Genomic DNA, 12,268 nt, shown 5'->3' with positions numbered 1-12,268 from the left:
GAACTCATCTGCTCTCACAGCTCCAAGTAGCATAAGCTCCAGACAACCAAGAGTCTGCTAGGTTCCCAGCTATGTCCTTGATCAAAATCTCATCATCATTGCAAATTAAATGCCCACCACTCCCAATCTGATCTGCACTTCTCCAGTAGGATCTTCCTAAAACATCTTTTTACACTTGTCACTACCACATTCCAAAAAGGCTCCAACAGCTCTCTACAAAATAACTTGATGGTTAATACTATACTTTATCATGGCATCTATTCACGTGTCCACAACCAGTGTATTACAGTGGAAAGGGCCTGGTTTTAGACCCGGGTTGTCATAGCTTTGGTCCACAATCTCCCATTTATAGTGTGGAGGAATTACTTAATTTTTTTTTGTGCCATTAGACTGTTTTTGTTTTTGTTTTTGTTTTGAGACAAAGTCTCCCTATCTACCCTAGGCTGGCTTCAAATTCACAAAACCTTCTACCTCAGCCTCCTGCCTGCTGAGATTACAAGCATGTGTCACCACACCCACCTTGTCATTAAACCCTTGATTGAAAAGAACAGGGACTCAAGAAAGCATCTTTATACAATGCTATGTATTGTGTGGATACATGGGAAGATGAAGGAAATAAATCCCATTGAAACTCCCAAGCAGCTGCACAGCTCGGTCTCAACGAAATGAGGGTTTTCCAAAGAGTGCTAGATTCTGGATTATCTGGACGTCTGTATCACTTCTCTGGACAGTTTTCATTTGTCCTACTGAGTGCCTCCTCTATTCCTCACCTGACTTTGACCCAGAAAACCAACCTGAATGAATTGTGCCACCCAAGCTTCCTTGTTGTCTAGGTTGTGGCTGGGTTTGATCAATGGGGGGCCCTGAGGGTGGATCCAAGGACATCAGAGGAGACACCCTAGCTGTCTATCACCCCAGCTCCTTTCCTTCAAGACTGAGTGTTGCCTATGGCTGTATATCTCTACCCAAACCTCCAGCTCTTGTCGGATGATCCTTTGGTGGGACTAAACTTTGGGTCCCACCAGGCAATAAACAAACCTTCTTCCAACTTTGGGTCTATGAGTCCTAATGACTTCCCATAGTTGCTATTTCTCAGATGCTTCACCATCGCTTGTTAGTTTCTTTCACTCTGTGTTGCCTATGCTAACTAGTACCTTCATCCAATTCTTTTCCACCACTCTTAAGGGTATCATGTGTTTCCTGCTGGAACCCTGAATGACACAACCACATGTGTGTTTGTTGAAGTCTGATATTAGGGTGATTTAACTCCTCATTTTCTTTTTTCTATGATTCCTGTCTTTTTTTTTTTTCTCACTGGGAATTGTACCTTTATTTATTTTTGGGTTTTTTTTTTGGTACCGGGGATTGAACTCGGGACCTTGCGCTTGCAAGGCAGGCGCCGGAACCACTGAGCTAAATCCCCGGCCCAATTGTACCTTTATATAATGCGTCTTGGTTCTTACTTTTTCCCCATTCCTAGCCCTCCCTTCATGCCCTCCACCCTTCCCTATTTACAAAGACTTTATTTCCATTTTTTCCATTTCTCATCATTTTTTCCTTTTCCTTCTTTCCTTTCCCCTGCCCCTCCCACTACCCCTACTCCTTTGGACCTTTTCTTCCTATTTTACATTATCGATTATTCATTCTAATCATTGGTACATTTTAGGTATACAATATAATGACATTCATCATTGGAAATTTGCACCTTTACATAGTCTCTTGGCTCTTATTTTTCACCCTTGCCCAGCCCTCCCTTCAACCCCTCCAGTCCTCCCTATTTACAAAGATTTTGTTCCTATTTTTCCATTTTCTCATATTAATCCCATTCCCTTCTATCCTTTCCCCTAGCCCTCCCACTTCCTTCCCCTTTGCCCCTTTTCTTCCTATTTCACATTACCTATTATACATTTAGTCCTTATTTACCCTTTCAGTTTCTCACACCAGAGAAACTATTCAGTATTTACACATGTGTGTCTTATTTATTTCACTTAAGAATATTGCCTCAATGTGCATCCACTTAGCTATAAATGTCTCTAATTTCTCATTTTTTATGGCTGGGTAGTACTCCATTTTATAAAAAAAACACATTTTCTTTATCCAGTCTTCAGTTGATGGGCATTTGGGCTGTTTCCAAGTTTTAGCTATTACAAACTGCACGGCTATGAACATGGGTGCACATATATCACTGTGGTATGATTCTTTTAATTCTTTGGGGAAGATCCCCAGCAGTGGAATAGCGGGGTCAAATGGGACTTCCAGTCCTAGTTCTTTGAGGTATCTCCATACTGATTTCCACAGTGCTTGCACCAGTCTACACTCCCACCAGCAGTGGAGCTGGGTTCCTCTTTCCCCACAGCCCCACCAGCATTTGTTATTGGTTGATTTCATGATAGCAGCCATTCTTTCTGGAGTGAAGTGGAATCTCAGCGTTGTTTTCATTTGCATCTCTCGAATGATCAGTGATGTTGAACATTTTTTCATGTATTTATTTGCTATTTCTACTTCTTTGTCTGAGAAATGTCTGTTCATTTCAGATGCCCATTTTCAGATTGGGTCTTTAAATTTGGGAGGTCTGATCTTTTTAAGTTCTTTATAGATTCGAGATAGATAGTAGACCTTTGTCTGAGGAAGAGCAGGTGAAGATTTTTTCCCACATTGTGGGTTGTCTCTTCACACTGCTGGTGTTTTCTCTTGCCGTGCAGAAGCCTTTTAATAAGAAGAGATCCCATTTGTTTATTGTTTGTGCTAGTTCACGGGCAACTGAGGTTTTGTTCATAAAATCTTTTCCTACACCGATGTCTTCAAGGGTTCTACCTAACCTCTGTTCCAACTGGTTCAGAGTTCCTATTTTAATATTTAGATCTTTAATCTATTTCGATTTTAGTTTAGTGCATGGTGAGAGATATAGGTCTAGTTTTAATCTTTGGCAAGGTGAACCCAATTTTTCCAGCACCATTTATTAAAGAGGCTATCTTTCCTCCAGTGAGGGTGTTTGGCTCCTTTGTCAAAGATGAGATGGCTGAGTGTGTCTGACGTTGTTTCTGCATCTTGTAATCTGTTCCACTGGTCCTCAAGTCTGTTTCTTTGCCAGTACCATGCTGTTTTTAATCACAGTAGCTTTGTAGTATAGTTGCAGGTTGGGGATTGTGATACCCCCTGCTATGTCTCTGTTACCTAGAATTGCTTTTGCTATTCTGGGTCTCTTCTTGGTCCAAATGAATTTTTGGATTGTTTTCTCGAGGTCTATGAAGTATGCTGCTGGGATCTCAATTGGAATTGCATTAAATCTATATAGCAGTTTTGGAAATATGGCCATTTTCACTATATTAATCCTTCCTACCCAGGAGCAGGGGATATCTGTCCATTTTCTGATATCATCTTCAATCTTTCTTTTCAGAGTGCCATAGTTTTCAGAGAAGAGGTCTTTGATTTCTTTTGTTAGGATGATTCCTAGGTATTTCAGTTTTTTGGATGCTATTGTGAAAGGAATTATTTGCCCTATTTCTCTCTCAGTGAGTCTGTCATTCGTGTAGAAGAAAGCTATTGATTTTTGTGTGTTGACCTTGTAACCAGCTACTTGACTGAATTTGGTTATTAAGTCTAGAAGACTTTTGGTGGAGTTCTTGGGGTCTGCTATATAGGGTATCATGTCATCTGCAAATAATGACAATTTGACTTCTTCATTTCCTATCTTTATTCCTTTTATTTCTTTCTCTTGTCTAATTGCTGTGGCTAGTGTTTCCAGAACTATATTGAACAAGAGTGGTGATAGTGGACATCCTTGTCTTGTTCCTGATTTTAGTGTGAAGGATTTCAGTTTTTGACCATTTAGTATGATATTGGCTGTTGGTTTTTCATAGATGGCTTCTATCAGTTTGAGGTAGAGACCATCTATTCCAATTTTTTGTAGGGTTTTTATCATAAATGCATGTTGGATTTTGTCAAATGCTTCTTCTGTGTCTATGGAGATAATCATATGGTTTTTGTCCTTGGCTCTATTGATATAGTGTATTACATTAATTGATTTTCGTATATTGAACCATCCCTGCATCCCTGGGATGAATCCCGCTTGATCAGGGTGTATGATCTTCTTGATGATCTTCTGCATTCTGTTTGCCAGTATCTTATTAAGGATTTTTGCATCAATGTTCATTAGTGAGATTGGCCTATAGTTCTCTTTTTCAGTTGGGTCTTTCTCTGCTTTGGGGATCGAGGTGATGCTTGCTTCCAGGCATGACTTTGGGAGTATTGGTTCCCTTTCAATTTCACTGAAGAGTTTAAACAGTAGTGGCAGCAGTTCCTCTCTAAATGTCTTGTAGAATTCAGCAGTGAAGCCATATGATTCCTGTCTTTACCAACCAATTAACATACTCTGTACTCTGAGCATCTATTCTCTACTTCCTGGCTTCTGCTTATTTGTAATATCCACTGACTCACAACTCGAAAGGCATGCCCCAAGTATCACACCTCCTCCAACCAGGCTTCAGCTTCTAACAGCACATTGAGTTATGAACTCATTCATGGATCAATCTACTAATGAGTATAGTGTCTCTGTGATTCAGTCACCTTGCAAACACCCTACCTATAAACACTGGACATTTTTGGAATGGTTGTTGAAGGAAGAACACCTGAAAATGTTTGGAAAACAATAACTACAGACAGTTGTTATTAACTTGAACACAAACAATGAATCTTTAGTGCCTGCCTGAAACTGCAGCAACTGCTAATAATTAGCAGCAATTATGCCAACGAACACTTTTTATTTATTTTATAGTCTCATTTAACATCCCTGTGAAGTAGGCTGGGCAGAAATTATCCCCATTTTACAGATGAAGAAAATGAGGTTCAAACAGTTGCCTAAAACTACAGCATTACACAACACTCAGAACACAACTAGAATGCAAGTATCTTGACTTATCCCTGGTCATTAGGTGAGCATTGCATCTTTAAAATCAATGATCCCCCATGAGCTCATGGGTAGTGCACTTGAAAGACATACTTTCTTCACCCAGTGGAAAATAGGTAATTTATTTTTTCAATTATGAATACTTTTTATTAGCGCATATTAATTATACAGAATAATGGGTTTCATTGTGGCATTTTTATACATGAATATAACATACTTTGATGGTATCTATCCTCCCTCTAACCCTTTCTTCCTTCCCTTCATCATCTCTAATATCCCCCTTCTACTTTCATGTTGTCCCCCTCAACCCTAATTCCACATATGAGAGAAAATATGTAATATTTGTCTTTCTGAGTCTGGCTTGTTTTACTGGCATGATGATCTTCAGTTCCATCCATCTTCCTGCAAATGATTTTGTTTTTCTTTATGGCTAAAAAATACTATATAGTGCATATATACCACATATTTTCTTTGTCCATTCATCCACTGACAAGCACCTAGACTGATTCCATAGTTTGGTTATCATGAATTGTGTCACAACAATTTTAAATATATAGGAAAATAAGAGCAATAGCAATGCTCCATATAACCACCAAATTGCTCTAGAGAATCCTCACAGTTCTTCCTATTTTCTATATAATTTTCCTTGAAAAGTAAAAATGTACACATTGTCCCTAGACACCAGCTTGTTCCTTCTCTCCTCCTCAAAGGGACCATTCCACTGAATCAGATACATTTCATCTTCAAACATACACATTTCTCTACCATTCTTATTTCGTATGTGTGCATCCATAGTAATCAAGATACAATACTGTTGTGTGTGCTTGCAAAATTTACATACATGACACCATCTCCCGCAGCTTGCTTTCTCTGCCCACATTCTGCTTCTGACCCTTGGCCTGGCTGAGGCCCAGGAATGTGTGATGGTGAGGTAGCTTCATTAGAGCAGCAGATCATGACGACACTGCTATTTGCTTATGGTTTGCCCTGTCAGTGGATATTTAGAATGTTCTTAAATTTTTTAAGAGAGCAGGAGTTTGTCCCCTAGAAAAAATAAAAATGAATTCATTTTTTTGATATTTAAATATCCAGACTTGACTAGGCTTTACTCCATACCTATCTTGTAAGTTTAATGTTAATAGAAAGAAATTCTAAATTAGCTGGCTTTAAATGGCCAATAACTTCATTTACAATCTTTTTTCTCTATCATCTATTTTCCTGTAGATGATCGCCTGATCTGAATTTTTCTATATGAAAGCTTTTCACTAAAACATGTTTATTATTTATTTACAAAGTGACATTAATGTCTTGATCTGAATTCCATAAAAATACATTTAGAGCTAGTTAATTATTTCTAGTAAAATAGGACTTGGTGAATTTTAAGATCAGCATTTGTTTGCAAGGTACAAGATATTATATTAAGAAAATGAAAGAGATTTTTTTTAATCTGTGGAAGAAAAAGAATTAAAAGACGTCAAGTTGGTTCTTAAGATAAATTCTTCTGGAGACTAGAGACCAAAAAGCTTAGGGGGAAGATATCAAAATGGAAAGATTTAGTAATAGACACTTTCTTAGAAAGAAAAAAGGAAGTGTTAGGCATACAAAATTAAATTCAGTGTTTTTTTCTCTCTCTGAAATAAGAAATATGCTTGAAGTTGTTAAGGAATTTCTCCATATATTTTATCAGCACCACTTTCAGAAAGCAACTTGAGTCAACTCTACCCATAGTGGCTTAAACAGAAGCCCACTGGTGCTATTATATGGGAAGGGGTGTTTGCAGGTTTAACTGAGTTGAGGACCTCAAGATGGGATCATTTGGAATTAACTGCAAGGGATTATAAATCCAAAAACATGTGTTCTTAGAAGAAGAGGAGAGATCCAAAGGCACAGATCACCTGAAGAGGGAGGCAGGGATGGGAGTCATGTGGCCACAAGCTAAGGATCTCCTGGGGCCACCAGAAGCAGCCAGAAGAGGCTGGAAGTCTCCCCTGGAGTCTTCCGAGGGAGGTGGCCCTGCCCACACCACGATTCCAACTTATGCCTCCAAGACTTCGAGAGAGTCAGTTCTGTTTGTGCTTGCCCACCCAATTTGTGCTCATTTGTCATGGCTGCCCTGGGAAATGAACACACCCTCCAGCTAACCCACCTTCAGGGGCAGGTCCCCTCTGCCCATCCGGCCCATTCCAGACGGAAAGCAACACTGACCTCTTCCACTCTGACCTTCAGGCATTCCCTTCATCCTTCCAAACAATGGGTTGGCAGCCACCATGCTTCCTTTGTGACAGACAGATGTTGCTAGACCTTCCCATACTGTCATTCTGATTTGTCATTCATGTGGGAGGAATCCTCAGTGAAAGAAATATGGCTGAGAACAATAGGCAGAGGCAGGCCTGGCATGATGTGTGGAATGTAAAAGTAGACCACCCCTTTGCCCCTCGTGGTTACTCACTCCAAGCTGCCTCCCTTGCTCAGCCTCACCTTGAGGGATCAGAAATGCTTCCACAGAAATGAAACCTCAAAGTCTGCTTAGTGGGCACCCAACAGATACTCACTGAGTATAGCCAGTTCATGAATCACTGTGCTACCAATGGTAACAATGAGATGAAATGGTTCTAATCACTCATAAGAATGGCCCTTTGAGTCTGTGGCTAAAGGAGGAGCTGTCTGTGGTCTGGGAGCAGTCTTTATTCACAGATCTTCAATGGTATGCCAAGTCTAGGGTGGCTATGGCGAAAAGAAGGACTCTTTTGTCCCTTCTGACCTTCTTCCATTCCAGGTCCTCAGACTCCTTGTTTCTTGCCCCATGCCAAGAGCTTGCACTCAGCAGGCTGCCAGTGGATCCCCCTAAGGAGAAAGCATGGGGCCCAGAAAGCAGAGGTCCAGTGTGGGCAGACCTGGGTGCAGTTCACACACAGCATATTTCCTCTCCATTTCTTTATCTGTAAGTTAGAAAAAGCTATGCACAGTGGTACACACCTGTCATCCCAGATACTCAGGAAGGTGCGGCAGAAGGATTGAAAATTTGAAGCTAGCATGGGCAACTTAGCAAGACACTGTCTTGAAATTTTAAAAAAATTTAAATGATGTAGCTTAGTAGTAGAGTGTCCCTGGGTTCAATCCTCAGTGAGAGAAAGAGAGTGAGAGAGAAAGGAGAGGAAGAAGAGGAAGAAGGAGGGGAAGGAGGAAGAGGAGGAGAAGAGGAAGAAAAAGAAAAAGAGAGGGCAAGGGGAAAAGAAGGAGGGGAGGAGAGGGAAAAGAAATAATATCACAGTCCAGCCAGGCTCCAAAGGCTGCATCTGGAGCAGGCAGATAGTGTTTGTGAAAATGTTCTGTGAACTATGAAGCAATGCAGATAGCAATAGGACTGACTTCTGTGTGCAGCCACCATGCCCAGGCACCGCAGCTAATCCTCACAACAACTCTGAAGGGTGGGGATCTTGGTGCCCTTCTCAGGTGAGCTGACCAAGTGTTGTAGCTGAATTCATGATAACCACCAAGTAGGAGGTGACACTATCCCTCCATGACAGTCATTCCTCATTGTGCCCCAAACTGAAGGTATTCATTCTATTTGCAAGGGCTCAATCAGATGAATTACCACATGTAGTTGAGAGAAATACATTTTCTTTGAAAACCCAAGAACTCAAGGAATACCATAAATGGATGAATTCTAGGTGGTAGAAGACATTCTTGACCAAGACCACCAGAGTCTCTGACTGTGTCACAGACCTGGGACAGTCTCTGATTCAGTCCATCCCACTGCTGCCACCTCTCAAAGCCAAGTCATTGCTATTGTAAATGCGGATTCTGCAACCATGAGGCCTCAGGTGCCATAGCAGAAGCAAGCAGACTCATGTCCCTGCTTGTCACACTCCCGCACATAGGGTCCATTATAGCGCATGGTAAGGACATTGCACACACCTAGGCTCTTAAAATCTGGTGGAGCTTTGGGTTCTTCCTACTTTCCTTATTTGGTGGGGCATGGCATGGCTCCTCCAGGGAAGGGCCTGGCAAAGGAGGGAGTGTGGGTGGAGAGGGAAGGAGGAAGACTCTGGGAGGAGCCTCATTTTTCTGGGTTTGGGATCAGGTTCCATTTCATTCATTGATGTGGATGATAGATGGCCCACAGGGTGGCCAAGGGGGTCAGGCCATGCTCAATGACCTGGGCCTGCATGCAGCTCCTGTCACTCCCAGCAGCTACGCAGAATCACTGTGGGTTACTTACGAAGGACTGGCTCAGTGAGCCACAAGATGGGGAGGGGCCATGCAGCCTGGATGTCACAGGATGAAGAGGAGTAGTGACAAGGATCTAAACCACAGCCCATCCACCTTCCAGCTGCAGCCCTGCAGCCCTTACTGAGGCCACTCAGGAAGCAAACCTGCGTCAGTCAGGCTTTGGTCTCCTGTGTGCCTCTGTGGATTTAGGCATCAGACCAAACCCACAGACCCTGCTGAGTCACAAACGGTAGGTGAAAGTGTAAAGTCCCCATGCAAACTCCTTGCTAATAAGTTTTCCAGGCTGAAGAAAGCAAGAGTTACAGCCCTGCACAAATCACACCTGAGGACATTTTAATAGGCCAGCTTCCATTTCTAGTCCATGTGTTTTCTGCTATAAGTATAGAGGTTAAGGGGCTTCATTTCCATCGCTTCTGACCTGGGGGATCGAAATACCCAAGTGTCCTGGGTGTGAAGGAGGGAGTATGGGGTAAGAGAAACTGGGGAGTTTTGTTTTTGTATTTGTCTTGCAGTGCTGGGGTTTGACGCCCCCAGCCTCATACCTGGTGTTTTTTATTATTATTATTAAATCAGATAGATCCTCTACATTTAGTAAAGAGGAAACATATTTAGAACCCCAATCCCAGATAGTTTTGTTTTTTATGGGTTGTTGTTTTGTGTTTTTTAATTTGTTTTGTTTTTTGCGGTAGTATTGGACACTAAACCCAGGGGCTTGCACATGCTATCAAAGCACTCCACCAATGAACTACAACACCAGTGCTTTTAAAGGGATTTGATTTGAGACAGGGTCTCATAAAGTTACCTAGGCTGACCTCGTGTGATCTTCCTGCTTTAACCTCTGAAGTAGCTGGAATGACAGGCATTGGCCACCATGCCTAGGTTTTTTGTTTTTTGGTGCTGGGCATTGAACCCATGGCCTTGTGCACAATGGGCAAGCACTGTAGGATTGGAGCTATGTTCCCAGCTCCTTCTCTAGCTACCCCCACCCCGGATGGCTTTGAACTTGCACTCTCCTGCTTTAGCCTCCTGAGTCACTTGGATTGCAGATGTGTGATACCACATCTGGCTCCCAGCACTGCAGACACCTTGCTCTGGAAAGGCCTTGGAGGGTAAAGATTTTCTGGAGAGAAAGCCCCAGGTCTTTTAAGACTTCCAGATAGATCACTTTACAGCACAAGGAGGCAATCCCTGGTAGCTGCCACTAGGGTCAGGAATGCAGTTTAATTAAGAAAGCAGCGAAGCAATTGAGGCTTGGACAAAGGAGTCTGCTGTCCTTTCCTGTGTTAGAATTCTTATTGGTTGAACTTGAGCTATAAGTGCAATGGAAGCAGATGGAACCTGTCCCAGTAATCAGGTGGTGGGCTTCCCCTGTGTATGACAATTCATTCCTTATGAAGAGCCATCTGTGTCAGGAAAGCCAACCATGTGACAAGTTTTGTGAAGGACTCAGTCACAGAGTTTTCATCTTTTTTCAGCCACTGGTCTTCCTCAATTACAAGTTCATACCTATTACAACTCCAGGCCCCATCCCAGGTCCTGGGCAAGCAGAGACAAATATGACCAGGACAATGTCCCAGACCTCAGGCTTCTTTCCTTTCCATGTCCAAAGGTCCACCCCATCTCTCTCCAACCCTGCCCTTTGTCTCCCTCCTCCCAGCCACACTTTGCACCTCAGCTTAAATGGCAAATGCTAACAGGACATGCTTGTACAGCCCTTGCTGCAGGTGTCAGCAGGCTAGGCTCCCTTCAGAGGTTCTAGGGAGACTCTTCCTTGCCTCTCCCAGTTTCTGGTGGTTGTCGGTGCTCCCTGGCTTCTGGCTGTGTCACTTCAATCCCTCCTTCCTCCTTAATGCGCTCTTTTCCTCTCCTCTGTGTAACTCTCCTCTATCTGTCCCCCTACTCCCTCCGCCTCTCTCTTACTAGGACTCGTGTGATTGCATCTAGGGCCCACTCACATAATCCAGGATCAGTACCTCCTCCCCAAATCCTTGCCTTAAACAATGTCTTTGACTAGTAAAGGAATATACACAGCTTCCAGGGTTTAAGGTGTATACATGTACGTGGGAGGCTACCACTAAGCACACTAATTTCTTTTTTATGTAGTGTTGAGAATGGAATCCAGGGCCTCACTCATACCAGCCAAGTGCTCTACCACTGAGTTACACCCCCAGCCCGGTCCACTATAATTCTTAAACAGCAGGAACTGTTTGTCTCTTCTCACTGTAGCCCATGAGGATGGGGCTCTTGGGACCCTGAGTTCCCCATATGTGTTTCTATGAGCTACCAAAGGCCTCCAATCACTCTGTGTGGAAAAATTAGTGTCTTAGCCTGTTTTCTATTGCTATAACTGAATACCATAGACTGAATAGTTTATAAAGACAAGAGGTTCATTTGGCTCATTGTTTTGGAGTCTGGGCAGTTCATGAGCATGGTGCTCATACCCTGCTCAATGTCTGGTGAAAGCCTTCCTGCTGGGTCATGACATGGCAGAGGCCATGGCCCAGAGGCAAGCTGGCCAGAGAAAGTTCACTTTTGTAGTGAAGTAAATCCAACAATACCCCATTAATCCACGAATGGATAAATCCATTCATGAGGGCAGAGTCCTTCTGATACGATCACTTATGTCCCAAAGGTCCTGTTTCTAAACACTGCGGCATTAGGGACCAAGTTTCCAACATTTGACCCCCTCCCGGTGGAGGGGGGGGATATTCAATCTGTAGCAGTTAGGTCCACAGCTTGTATGGAATTCTCCTTTTCTGCCTTTTTGGTACCATTATTATTGTCCCCAAGGGCTGGGTCTCCAGCAGTTAATGCTATATGATAGGGAGCTGAGGGGTCCTCCACTTCAGGACTCACTTCTTGCTGAACTTCATTGGTCTGTATATTTATTAAGACTCCAGATTCTGAGAAGGAAGAATCATTCAGAACTTCGCTTCTCTCAGGCTCATTGGCCAACACCACAGGGCAGTGGTGGCAAACCTATGGCATGAGTATTATTGTTTTTCTTTTAAGACAAAAGTTGTTAATGTATGAGTTTTTTCTTTTCTAAACTAAAACCTCAATATTCAGGTTTAATTGAAGTATTGTCACTTTGCGATAAATACGTGGGCTATAGTTTGGGTATTCATC

This window comes from Heterocephalus glaber, unplaced genomic scaffold, assembly GCF_053883595.1.
Source record: "Heterocephalus glaber isolate CG9 unplaced genomic scaffold, H.glaber_assembly_v1.0 deba00001452, whole genome shotgun sequence".
Taxonomy (NCBI): domain Eukaryota; kingdom Metazoa; phylum Chordata; class Mammalia; order Rodentia; family Bathyergidae; genus Heterocephalus; species Heterocephalus glaber.
This window is presented reverse-complemented; position numbering follows the sequence as displayed.